Source organism: Bombina bombina, chromosome 6 (assembly GCF_027579735.1).
Source record: "Bombina bombina isolate aBomBom1 chromosome 6, aBomBom1.pri, whole genome shotgun sequence".
NCBI classification, from domain to species: domain Eukaryota; kingdom Metazoa; phylum Chordata; class Amphibia; order Anura; family Bombinatoridae; genus Bombina; species Bombina bombina.
The window spans coordinates 725,623,974-725,636,407 of NC_069504.1; positions in this window are offsets into that span (position 1 = coordinate 725,623,974).

Genomic DNA, 12,434 nt, shown 5'->3' on the forward strand with positions numbered 1-12,434 from the left:
TCTCATTGCAGTCTTTTAGATACACCTATTTTTTACCTGATGCCGGCATCTTTTATAGGAGTTATCTGTTAGAATTTATGTTAGAATTTATCTTATATTGTTATAATAAATATTGATTTATTTGTACATATATATCCAATCCTTCTTTTTTTTGGCTACGTAGATACGCTAATTTTAATTCGATTTTTATTGTTTATTTATACTAGTAATGTACTATCTCATTAGAGTTTTTTAGCTATCTCATTAGAGTTTTTTAGATATTTTGGCTCTCAGCTATTCGTTAGCGCTATCCCTCCTCCACACTTTCTCTACTTGAAGAGAATCAGACAAGGCGTTGAATCAATAAGTTGCTGCACTAGCCACGGTGGCAATACACACCGCAGGTTGCCATTGGAGATCTTGATGAACATAAATCTTTTTCAAATAAGCCTCTAGCTTCTTGTCCATTGGATCCTTAAAAGAGCAGCTATCCTCAATAGGAATAGTGGTTCTCTTAACCAGAGTGGAAATGGCCTCTTTAACTTTTGGTACAGTATACCAAGGGTCCTTTTCTTAAAAATGGGAGATAGGGAAAAAGACACCCCTGGTTTCTCCCATTCCTGTGAGATAATCTCTCTAGCACAGTCCGGCACAGGAAAAACCTCAGAAGTGAAAGGTTCATCAAAGAAACCATTACGTTTACAAGATTTCTTAGGAGTGTCAATGACAGGGGTATCAGAGTCATCTAAAGTAGCTAAAACTTCCTTTAACAATACAAGAAGGTGTTCAAGCTTAAATCTGAAGGATACCACCTCAGTCTCAGAAGAAGGAATTATACTGTTCGAATCTGTGATTTCACCCTCAGAAAGTCCCGATGTATCTTCCCCATCAGACTTCTGAAAAAGGGCAACTTGGGAAGCAGAACAGAGGACAGGCACCTTAATTTCTGAATTTCTAGATTTCCTCTTGCGTTTTCCCGCTGAAGATACCTGGGCAGCAATTTCTGCTTTTAAATAAACTCCACTAGGAGTTATAGAGGAGCCACAGGGCACTGCATGTGATGCCATTGAGGCTTGGGAAGTAGCAGGAGAAAGCTGAAGTATTATTTTAACAGCATCATCCTGAGAGACATTAGGCTCAAAAATGTTACCTTTATTTTGCAAGGTTTACTTGACACATGAAGAACAAAATTGCATAGGAGTTGCAATTTGTGCATCTAAACATAATAAAAACAGTAAATACACTTGTTCAGATAAGTTTAAAAGATTTTACTATTCAATTAAAATAAGCCAAATACATAAATTTTATCCCAAATTAGGATCGATACCCAGCTAAAATTATGTGAGAAAAGTTAAGAAAAAACTTTTAATAAACATCAAATAAACTTCTAAAATACCCCTCAGGCAACCCCACACCTCAATTACTGAGGTGCCTTACCGCTATCAATTAAGACCAGATCACCCAGAAATGGAGAAAAACAACTTTTTCCTCAGAAACGTTATGAAGGAAAGCCGGTCATGTGACCACAACTGCCAAACTCAAATTACTGCTGCTACACAGAGAGGCACTAAAAATAGCTTCCTGGTACACTGAGTACCAGAAATATCCTTTTTTTCAAACCTGACGTTTAAAATGGTGCATGGTTTTATTTTAAAGCAAAGGGGAAATGAATAAGCTGCTGAAATAGAAAATTTAGCCTTACTTTCAGTTTAAACTTGTATTGTTTTATCAAGTAAATATGTGTCAGAAAATAAAACCTAATAAAAACATTTTACCCTTTCTTTTTAAAAGAGTTTAAGGGGGATATTTATCAAAGCCTCAACTATGCTGCACCAATACGCTTGCTTAATATCGCCTAACATCGCGGCCACGGTCCTGAATACGCTCTTCATATTTTTAAAAAAAGCCGTGCACTAAGTAGGGGGCGATGAGCATTGGACTGTTATTAACTAGCAGTCATCGATCTCGCTGCTATTCGGCTTTATCCCAACTTTATTTATATCCTGTCACTAAATGCCGCCACTATAATAAAATGTTTAACCCCTATCCCGCCACTCCCGGACCCCGCCGCTACTATAATAAAATGTTTGACTCCTATCCCGCGCTCCCGGACCATGCCACAACTTTAAGAAAGTTATTAACCCGTATAAACGTATTAACCCCTAAACCTCTGGCCTCCCACATCACTACCATTAACTAAACCTATTAACCCCTAAACCGCCAGCCCCCCACATCGCCATAAACTAAAATAAGCTATTAACTCCTAAACCTAACAACCCACTAACTTTACTTTAAAATTACAACATCCCTATCTTATAATAAATTAAAACTTACCTTTAGAATTAAAATAAACTATATTAAACTATTAATTAACCTACCCTAACTATTATATTAAAATTACATTAAACTAGCAATTAAATTAACTATATTACATATTAAAAAACCCTAACCCTAATCAAATTATTTAAATCTACTATTAAAAATTACTAAATTACTAAAAAACAAACACTAAGTTACAAAAACAAACAAACACTAAGTTAGAAAAAAAAATACAATATCAAAAATAAAAATGAATTAAACCTAATCTAATAGCCCTATCAAAATAAAAAAGCAAGCCCCCCAAAATAAAAAAAAACCCTAGCCTACAATAAACTACCAATGGCCGTTAAAAGGGCCTTTTGCAGGGCATTGCCCCAAAGAAATCAGCTCTTTTACCTGTAAAAAAAATACAAACACCCCCCAACAGTAAAACCCACCACCTACCCCCCCCCCCAAATAAAAAGCCTATCTAAAAAACCTAAGTTCCCCATTTCCCTGAAAAGGGCATTTGTATGGGCATTGCCCTTTAAACGGCATTTAGCTCTTTTACATGCCCAGACCCTACTCTAAAAATAAAACCCACCCAAAAAACCCTTAAATAAACCTAACACTAACCCCTGACGATCCACTTACAGTTTTTGAAGTTCCGCTTGAAGGATCCATCCAGGCGGCAAGAAGCCTTCATCTGGGTGGCAAGAAGTCTTCATCCGGATGGCCTCTTCTATCTTCATCCATCCGGCAAAGTCTTCATCCATGTGGCCTCTTCTATCTTCATCCATCCGGACCGTATTAAAGAGAAGCTCCGCGCCGGATGTCTTCAGGGTGGACCCACTCCGTGCCGGATAGATGAAGATATGAAGATAGAAGGGGCCGCATTGATGAAGACTTCGCCGGAGGGATGAAGATTGAAGAGGCCGCCCGGATGAAGACTTCTTGCCTGCTGGATAGATCCTTCAAGCGGAACTTCAAAAACTGTAAGTGGATTGTCGGGGGTTAGTGTTAGGTTTATTTAAGGGTTTTTTGGGTGGGTTTTCAGGGCAAGGGGGAGCTTAGGTTTTTTTCGATAGGCTTTTTATTTGGGGGGTGGGTGGTGGGTTTTACTGTTGGGGGTGTTTGCATTTTTTTTTACAGGTAAAAGAGCTGATTTCTTTGGGGCAATGCCCCTCAAAATGCCCTTTTAAGGGTCATTGGTAGTTTATTGTAGGCTAGGGTTTTTTTATTTTGGGGGGGCTTTTTTACTTTGATAGGGCTATTAGATTAGGTGTAATTTGTTTTTATTTTTGATACTTTGTAACTTAGTGTTTGTTTGTTTTTGTAACTTAGTGTTTTTTTAATATGTAATATAGTTAATTTAATTGCTAGTTTAATGTAATTTTAGTATAATAGTTAGGGTAGGTTAATTCATAGTTTAATATAGTTTATTTTAATTCTAAAGGTAAGTTTTAATTTATTATAAGATAGGGATGTTGTAATTTTAATGTAAAGTTAGCGGGTTGTTAGGTTTAGGGTTTAATAGCTTATTTTAGTTTATGGCGATGTGGGAGACCATAGGTTTAGGGGTTAATACGTTTATTTAGGTGGCGATGGGGTCCAGGAGCGGCGGCATAGGGGTTAATAACTTTATTTAGTTGCGGCGGGGTCGGGGATCGGCGGGATAGGGGTTAATACATTTATTTAGTTGGGGTGGTATCGGGGAGCGGTGGAATAGGGGTTAATCATTTTATGAAGGTGGCGGCGATGTCGGGACGGCAGATTAAGGGTGTTTTGACTCGGGGCTTATGTTAGGGTGTTAGGTGTAAAGTAACTTGTTTTCTACCATAGAAATCAATGGGATATCTGGCAGCATCGAGCATAAGCTTTCGCTGCTTTCAGACTCCCATTGATTCCTATGGCATCCACGGCCTCTAGGGTGGCGGATTAAAAACCAGGTACGCTGGGCCGGAATAGTCACGAGCGTACCGGTTAACTTTTTGATAACTTTGAAAAAGTGTCAAATAGTGCTGAATGTGTATTCGGAACATCTGTAATGATGTAAGCATCGATTGAGACCGGCGGATCGTATGTTACGTCACAAATTTCAAATTTTGCCAGTCTGTAGGCTTTGATAACTAGGTCAAATCAAGCTCGCCACAATTACGCTGCGGAATTCCAGCGTATTTGTGGTTGATGGCTTGATAAATATCCCCCTAAATGTTAGTCTCACACATGCTACAGTGCCTGCTTCATGCTCCAGTGTAACCCAAACAACAAGATTATCTATGCCCCAATAAAAAAGCAGTGTATTTAAATTTGTTAAGTGCATGGTCTCCCCAACTGGAAGAAAAAGCACTTACCTGTTCTGCTGTCCGGCATGTAGACAGTTACAAGGTATGAGAAGACACAATTCCTCACAGAGACCTTTTAAAAAGAAAGAAAAGAGTAGCCAACTCTGGCTTTCTAAACTAGGGCAGCAATTGTTAAGAAAACACAGTTAGTACCTCTTTACAAGTTCCTAACTGCTTTAAAGCCACCACTACCCGACTGCAAGGAATGACGTGAAATATGGCTATACCCCAAAATTTGCTTGTAGATGAAATCAAAATTTTTGTTCAGACACCTAAACTTCACCTCCTCCATGCACCGAAGGCAAAGAGAATGACTGGGGGTTGTGGGTAAGGGAGTGATACTTTAACTGTGGTGCTCTTTGCCTCTTCCTGCTGGCCAGGAGTGATATTCCCAACAGTAATTACTCAAGCCATGGACTCACCATATCTTAGGAAAGAAAATTACACTGCATTCCATCACCTTCTTTTTTTAAAAAACGTTAATCCTGTTGAGGCTTTTAAAGGGATATAAAACCCCAAAACATTTCTTTTGTAATTGAGACAGAGCATACAATTTAAAAAAAGTTTAAATTTTACTTATATTATCAAATTTGCCTTGTTTCCATGATATTCTGTGTTGAAGAGATACCTAGGTAGGCATCTGGAGCATTACATAGCAGGAAATAGTGCTGCCATCTAGTGCTCTTCCAAATGGATAACATCCTTGCAAAATTGGTGCCATATACAGTAGTGTTCCAGAAAAGGGCTGGCTCCTAAGCTTACATATCTGCTTTTCAACAAAACATAACAAGAGAGCAAATAAAATTTGATAATAGAAGTAAAACAAAAAGTTATTTAAAATCACATGTTCTATATGATATAATTAAAAAAATGTTGGGATTCCTATCCCTTTAAGTATCCTGTGTACCTTAGAAGAGAGGAGGCACCCGCTAGAGGGGGAACCTTTCCCTATTGTAACCTTCTTCACTGATTACCCCAGAATAACTAAGGGCAAACATTTAGAACTTAAAGGGACAGTCTAGCCAAAATTAAACTTTCATGATTCAGATAGGGCATGCAATTTTAAACAACTTTCTAATTTACTTCTATTATCTAATTTGCTCAATTCTTTAGATATCCTTTGTTGAAAAAATAGCAATGCACATATGTGAGCCAATCACACAAGGCCTTTAAGTGCAGTAACCAATCAGCAGCTACTGAGCATATCTAGATATGCTTTTCAGCAAGTGATATCAAGAGAATGAAGCAAATTAGATAATAGAAGTAAATTAGAAAATTGTTTAAAATGACATGCTCTTTCTAAATCACGAAAGAAAAAAAATGGGTTTCATGTCCCTTTAAGCAATCACAACAGACCTTTTTCACTTGCTTCTAAATACATATTAAATACCACCCATGATAAAGATTTTCAACATTTACTTGATTCACCATCTGCCAGTCATGGAGGGATAAATAAAACTAGGGAAGCTATAGCTTAATACTTTTGGTACCTTAGTTTAGGTAACAATTAGAAGTCTTTTGCTACTTCCTGTGTTGTGTGTGCAAGCTGAGTCCCTTCATTCCTTACCTATACCAAAAAGACCATGGACTGAACCTGACAGACATTGCTACTGACTTCATTGTTGAATTACCTCAGCCCATAATGATACCATCTAATAATTGTTGACAGGCTGACAAAGATGTGACATTTCATCCTTGATAGTTTATTTTGCCAGCAAAACTAATTCATTATTCCTGTAAAAAGTATTCCCTCTCTATGGGCTTCCTGATACTATTTTCTCTAAAATCACTAGACTCTTATCTACAGCCCACCACCCACAGACCAACTATCAATCAGAATGGACTAAGCAAACTCTAAAACAATACTTGCAGTGCTTCACTACATATCTGGTTGCCTCTGATTCCTGCTGCAGAATTTGTATATAACAACCAGATCAATTGATCTAATCAGATGTCACTTTTCCTTGCAAAGTATGCTTTTCATCCGTCTATTTCCTGACTTGTCAAGAGGAACTCTAGTTCCTGGCCTAACTGATCAACTAAATTTTCTGCAGTAGCAATTTATTTAAGCTGATAAAAACAATACTCTACTCCATCTTACTACTATAGAAATAAGGTGTGACTGTCTACAACCAACCTACATTTACCTGCCATATGAAGAAATTGTGTCCTATAGTCATTGTTCCTTTGTGTATTTAAAAGCTGGTCAATCCTATTACTGCTCATTTGGATCTTCCTCCATCCTGTTAGCTCCATCCAGCCTTCCACATATCTTTTCTGAAACAATGGAAACCAAACCCTTCCCTCAGCATTCTACTCCTCTTCCATCTCAAGTTGTTGTTATTGAAGGTTTTGAAGAATAAGTGGTACAGTAAATTGTGGACTCTTAATTATTTCAAAGTCATGTGCAATACCTTGATCACTTGAAAGGGCATGACACAAAATAACTGTTTTAAGGTGCTGGCCTCTCATAGCCATGCTCCTTATTTTCTCTGTGCCTTCCATTGAGCAATCTCTGTTCAGCCTTAACTAAGTTGTGCCTTGAAGTCAGGTGTGTCAGGTTATAACCACATCCTGCATTCTATGCACTCTCTTTTTGGAGCAAGTGAGTGTAAAATGATGGCCTGTTTTGACTGGATGGTGTTCACGCTAAGCTCTGTACTCAAACCTGTGCATACATAATAACCTGGCCCTATAAATTCCCATGACACCTATCAGTCAGTGCTTAGTAATTTAGCTAACCAAATGTCAGACTCCCTTTCCCCGGGAAACCATCATGGTTGTCTTGCTTAACCTCAGGCTACTCCTCTGGACTCTGCTTCCAAGCCTGACCCCTTTTTGCTTATTCTTAATTTGGACTGATTTCTTGACTTGACCTCTGGTTTCTCATCTGGACTCTGTTTACTTGCCTGACCCCTTTGTGCAGATGCCTGATTGGTCTTATTACCTTGCTTGATCCAGGCTCTAGCCTTAGTTTTTTTACTTTTTATCTTCCATGGGCACCACATATTTGCATTCCATCAGCTACCGTGTCTACGCCCTTACTAGTGGCCCTCTCTGCTAGAGGATGCCTGGAGTTAGAAGTGTGTGTAAGTGAGAGCTATTACCTGCATTGGTATTTCAGAGTCTCCAAATTTCCTAACCTTATAAGTATATCCATAATGTATTCTCAGTTGTCTCTTATCTGATGATTTTTTCATCCAGATGATTAAACATAAATATTGTCTGAAAAAAAAATATATAAAACATATATAAAAGACATAAAAAAAACAAGCATCCACGTCTAAATACATTAATCAATATGATACTGTACATTTACAAATATACCTATTCATACATTCACAAATATATGTATGCATCAATGACACATTACCATACCAAAATGATTAATTACACATCTGTCAACAGTTTTCATATGTAGAGCACCATAAAAAGCAACAGTTACATGCTAAACATTAGAAGCTCATTCAGCAGGTATATTTTTAGACAGAGGTTACAGCACTGATACTGTGGCTTGAACATTTAGAGAAATGATTGACAAAGTATAAAAAATGTGAGCTGGATGTTACATTTGTAAAACATTCTCTCAGTATGTGTCCTGAGTAACCTAAATAAAGGACCAAAAAATACAGTATAATTGAATAATTGATAAATATACAATAAAAACAACAATGTAATAGCACTTTTACTTTGAAATGAGCAGTAGATTTTTCCTAGACTTGTATCATGTGACAGTCATCAGCCAATTACAAAATGCATTTGCATATCTACTGTGCACTTTTGTATATGCTCAGTAGGAGCTGGAGTCTCAGAAAACGTGCATGCAAAAAGAATGTGCACGTTTAGATAATACAGGGAGTGCAGAATTATTAGGCAAATGAGTATTTTGACCACATCATCCTCTTTATGCATGTTGTCTTACTCCAAGCTGTATAGGCTCGAAAGCCTACTACCAATTAAGCATATTAGGTGATGTGCCTCTCTGTAATGAGAAGGGGTGTGGTCTAATGACATCAACACCCTATATCAGGTGTGCATAATTATTAGGCAACTTCCTTTCCTTTGGCAAAATGGGTCAAAAGAAGGACTTGACAGGCTCAGAAAAGTCAAAAATAGTGAGATATCTTGCAGAGAGATGCAGCACTCTTAAAATTGCAAAGTTTCTGAAGCGTGATCATCGAACAATCAAGCGTTTCATTCAAAATAGTCAACAGGGTCGCAAGAAGCGTGTGGAAAAACCAAGGCGCAAAATAACTGCCCATGAACTGAGAAAAGTCAAGCGTGCAGCTGCCAAGATGCCACTTGCCACCAGTTTGGCCATATTTCAGAGCTGCAACATCACTGGAGTGCCCAAAAGCACAAGGTGTGCAATACTCAGAGACATGGCCAAGGTAAGAAAGGCTGAAAGACGACCACCACTGAACAAGACACACAAGCTGAAACGTCAAGACTGGGCCAAGAAATATCTCAAGACTGATTTTTCTAAGGTTTTATGGACTGATGAAATGAGAGTGAGTCTTGATGGGCCAGATGGATGGGCCCGTGGCTGGAAGGGCAGAGAGCTCCAGTCCGACTCAGACGCCAGCAAGGTGGAGGTGGAGTACTGGTTTGGGCTGGTATCATCAAAGATGAGCTTGTGGGGCCTTTTCGGGTTGAGGATGGAGTCAAGCTCAACTCCCAGTCCTACTGCCAGTTTCTGGAAGACACCTTCTTCAAGCAGTGGTACAGGAAGAAGTCTGCATCCTTCAAGAAAAACATGATTTTCATGCAGGACAATGCTCCATCACACGCGTCCAAGTACTCCACAGCGTGGCTGGCAAGAAAGGGTATAAAAGAAGAAAATCTAATGACATGGCCTCCTTGTTCACCTGATCTGAACCCCATTGAGAACCTGTGGTCCATCATCAAATGTGAGATTTACAAGGAGGGAAAACAGTACACCTCTCTGAACAGTGTCTGGGAGGCTGTGGTTGCTGCTGCACGCAATGTTGATGGTGAACAGATCAAAACACTGACAGAATCCATGGATGGCAGGCTTTTGAGTGTCCTTGCAAAGAAAGGTGGCTATATTGGTCACTGATTTGTTTTTGTTTTGTTTTTGAATGTCAGAAATGTATATTTGTGAATGTTGAGATGTTATATTGGTTTCACTGGTAAAAATAAATAATTGAAATGGGTATATATTTGTTTTTTGTTAAGTTGCGTAATAATTATGCACAGTAATAGTCACCTGCACACACAGATATCCCCCTAAAATAGCTATAACTAAAAACAAACTAAAAACTACTTCCAAAACTATTCAGCTTTGATATTAATGAGTTTTTTGGGTTCATTGAGAACATGGTTGTTGTTCAATAATAAAATTAATCCTCAAAAATACAACTTGCCTAATAATTCTGCACTCCCTGTAGAAGTATATTGGAAAGTTTTGTTTTTTTAATAAATCACATGCTCTATTTGAAGTATGAATTTTCATTTTGACTTCTGTGTCCCTTTAAAGTCTGAAATGTTTCACTATATGTATCTAAGGTTGTTTATATTTGTTGTGCTGCCCTAGGCACTAGAATATATGATTTTCCACAAACCCCCTCTCTCCACAATTTAGCTTATATGTCCTTGAATATTTATCTTAACTAGAGACCAGGGACATGTGAAGGGGCCATGCCCCCACATAAGATAATTAAAGGGACATGAAACCCAATTTTTTTTCTTTCATAATTCAGATAGAACATGACATTTTAAATACATTTTCCAATTTATTTTTATTATCTAATTAGTTTTTTTCTCTTTGTATCCTTTTTTGAAAAGTATACCTAGGTAGGCTCAGAAGGTGCCAAATTCATGTATGAAGTGTTTAAAGAAAAGCTACATATTCTTCAGCAGGATATATAGCTAACGGCCTTTGTTGTGCATTGTCTACCTAGATGCTAACGTTATAAAGCTATAAGAATATCAAGATTCTTCTCAAAAGAAAGTTAGTCACCTGCTTAGAAACAGTTTGTTGTTTTTCTCATTAGGTTCCTGTTTAATGTCACTTGCTGATTCTGAATTACAATATTTTAACCTATGTGTCATGATAATCCATTAAAAACTATTACATGGAAGGATATTGAATAAGATGAAATGTGCTATTAAGGTGCACTTATTTTCCATAAAGTCCATGAATGACAAAATTCATACAAAGCCTCATTGTAGAAGACAGACATGAGAATTACTGTATTCCAGATACTTCAGTCACATAGTATAACAATGTTACTATCCATCCTTAAAGGGACATACATTTTTAAATAACTTTCCAATTGACTTCTATTATCAAATGTGCTTCATTCTCTTGGTATCCTTTGTTGAAGGAGCAACAATGTACTACTGGGAGTTAGCTGAGCACATATGGTAAGCCAATTACAAGAGGCATTTATGTGCAGCCATGAATCAGCTAACTCCCAGTAGTGCATTGCTGCTCCTGAGCCTAAAGCTAATTACATAATAACTGTAAAATGGGGAGTTTAAAATTGCATCTTAAAGGGAAAAGTTTGAGTTTCATGGTGGACACTGCTACCACTAAGCCCCCTGCTAGAGTGGAGTACAGACCCCCAGTCACCCCAGCAGCTGCCAGTTACCAACCCCCGGCGCACCGCTATACCACACGGCCTCTGGCCACGAACTACCCTCAGAGAGCCCGGTTCAATTCGCGGGGCTACTCACAACCTATTCGGTGCTTTGGATATAAGCAACTAGGGCACAAAAGACCAGAGTGTCCCCTAAATGCAGCGAACCAAGCACAGTCCTGGAGAAGACCTTGCTTCGGAATCACCCGTAACCCTCAGCCTGCGGCCCGCTACGTAGAGGCGCAAGAATGCTGGGGCATCCTACATGAGGCAGACCTTGTGCAAGCTGTCCACCAGAATAACCGGCAACTGGTTAAAGTGAATGGGAAGGAGGTCAGTGGTCTACGGGATACTGGTGCTACCATGACCTTGCTTCAAAAGAACTTGGTGTCTGAGAAACAGCACACTGGAGACACTGTGGCTGTGAGGGTAGCAGGGGGCGCTGTGTTCCGCCTACCTGTTGCCAGGGTACATTTGGATTGGGGAGGGGGCGCTAGACCTGTGAATGTGGGGGTCATGAAGGATTTACCAGCTGATGTTCTCCTTGGAAATACCTTGGCCCCCCTTGTTTCTGCCTACGCTCCTATGGGTCCCGCGGATGTTAACCCTGTGACTACCCGTGCCCAGATCCGTGCAGCAGAGACTGACCCACCTGCTGCTAAGCCCCAGGACGCTGAGCTCAGTAAATCTCTATCCGCTATTGATACGTGGAAGTCCCGTTACAATGCGCTGATGAAGGAGAAGAGGAGCGCAGAGGAAAAGGCATGTTTAGAACGTGAATCTCTGCTAGACAAGCTGCACCGACAGACTGCAGAAAACACCAGCTTGAGAGTGGGACATGAAACATTAAAGACAAACTTAGCGACACTTGAGGAGAAGCTGACGCTGGCTCATAGTGAGGTGCAGCAACTCAAGGGCACCCTATGTCAATATGAAGGGATTGTGGATACCTATAAAGAGCAGGTACAGAAAACTCGTAAAGAAGCTGATGGGATTTTGAAGGACTGTTTAGCCCTAGTCTGGGCACTGAGGAAGTTGAACCCTTGTTTGTATGGACAGGAATTCTCTCTCATAACGGGAATACAGATGGATTGTCCTGGCAAACTGACATGCCTACCACCTCCTAGTCCGGTCATCCCCAGGTTGACCTGCCAAAGGGTCAAGCCGGGTCTGCCGGAGTGTTCCACAAGGGGGGAGCTATGTGACA